At 36.9% G+C, this 1,654-nt stretch overlaps 1 protein-coding gene across 6 annotated transcripts in view; it reads right to left on the reverse strand.

Annotated features, from left to right (window-relative positions):
• cep192 (centrosomal protein 192) overlaps positions 1 to 1,654 on the reverse strand; it is a 132,487-nt gene that overhangs the window by 23,887 nt on the left and 106,946 nt on the right. The window lies entirely within an intron of this gene.

Genomic DNA, 1,654 nt, shown 5'->3' on the forward strand with positions numbered 1-1,654 from the left:
GAAGTGAGTACTTTTGCCATCTCTGTCAAGAGCATAAAATCAAAATGTATTTGTTTGGTTAAATTCGTTATGGAAAAAACAGCATTGGAAATTACTTAAAAAGGAACATGCCGACTTATTGGGACTTTAGTTATTCACCGTATCCCCCAGAGTTAGATAATTCCATACATACCCTTCTCATCTCTATGCGTGTTGTAACTCTGACGCACCCACCGCTAGCCTAGGTCAGCACAGATCCTGGATGTAGCCGGCTCCTTCTAGCCTATGCTCCCAATAAGTGACAAAACAACGCCAACATTTTCCTATTTACATGTTGTGATTCGTATAGTCACAGTGTATATAAATAACAGCCATCTTCTGACCGTATACATACTGGGAACTATTCTCAGAAGGCAAAGCACTGCTACTTCAGCTAGTAGCAGGGCGGATTGATTTGTACCTGAGAAGCCCCATGGTGAGGAGTAGAGAGTTTGCCTGGAGAGCTCACAGTTGGAGTAATAATCACTCCGCCAAATAGCAGTGCTTTGCCTTGTGAGAATAGTTCCCAGTACGGTTAGAAGATGGCAGTGTCTCACGTGATCTTATTTGTACATGCTGTGACTATATAAATCACAACATGTAAATAGGAAAATGTTGGCGTCATTTTTTCACTTATTGGGAGCAGTAGGCTAGATGGACCCGGTTACCCCGAGATCTGCGCTGAGCCAGGCTAGTACAGAGATGAGAATGGTATGTATGGATTTATCTAACTCTGGGGGATAAGTTTAATAAGCTAAAGTTCCAATAAGTTGGCATGTTCCTTTAATGCCAAAACAATAACTACATTTACATACACACAAAAAAAAAAAGAGTAAATAATTTGGGTTAGAAACGGAAATAAGAGTACACGTTTGAATGCACAGCAGCAACCTGGTTAATGTATTCTCACATTGGGACTAGCTTATGTGTGCTAGTGGTATGAGATGGTGCTTTCTTGATAGATTTTGCACATGTGGTTGTGACAGCCTAAGTTGTGATAGAGCACGTAAAGTAGTTTTCCATAAATACTAGGGAACATTTAGGGTTTCAGGTTTGTTTTATACTTCGATTTGAACTAGTACCTAGTAACCAGGAGACTTCTGGTAACGTGGGGTTTGTTTAGACATGCTGCTTGGTAGAATGCTACTCGTGGTGCATCTCTGCCGTCGGAGTTTTTTTTTTTTTTTTTTTTTTAAACTGCCTGCTGGCTCTAACCAGTTTGTGTCAGTGTCTGAAACTTTCTTGCTGTGTTTTATAAAAAAATAAAAGGCAGTTGCGGTATAAATGAATAATATTATAAATTAAGTTACACACACCAACAAAAAAAATTGATCACACTGATAATAGAAAAATTAAAAGTTAAAAAAATAAAGTTATATTATTGAGTATGAAAACTCTTGTTCATTACATTTTACTTAATAATTCCAACCACATTGCTGAATTTATTGTTGCAAAACTTGTTATATACTGGCCTATAGGCCTATAGGCCTATATAGTTTGTTACCATGACAACACCATTGATCTGAAGCTTGATGCTGTCATGTAAATAGTTTTCTAATCTAAAATATCTAAAAAATCTAATCTAAAATATAACAATTTCTGATCAATTCATATCAATTGCATGCTTAAAATAACA

The sequence above is a fragment of the Etheostoma spectabile genome, chromosome 6, assembly GCF_008692095.1.
Source record: "Etheostoma spectabile isolate EspeVRDwgs_2016 chromosome 6, UIUC_Espe_1.0, whole genome shotgun sequence".
Lineage (NCBI taxonomy): Eukaryota > Metazoa > Chordata > Actinopteri > Perciformes > Percidae > Etheostoma > Etheostoma spectabile.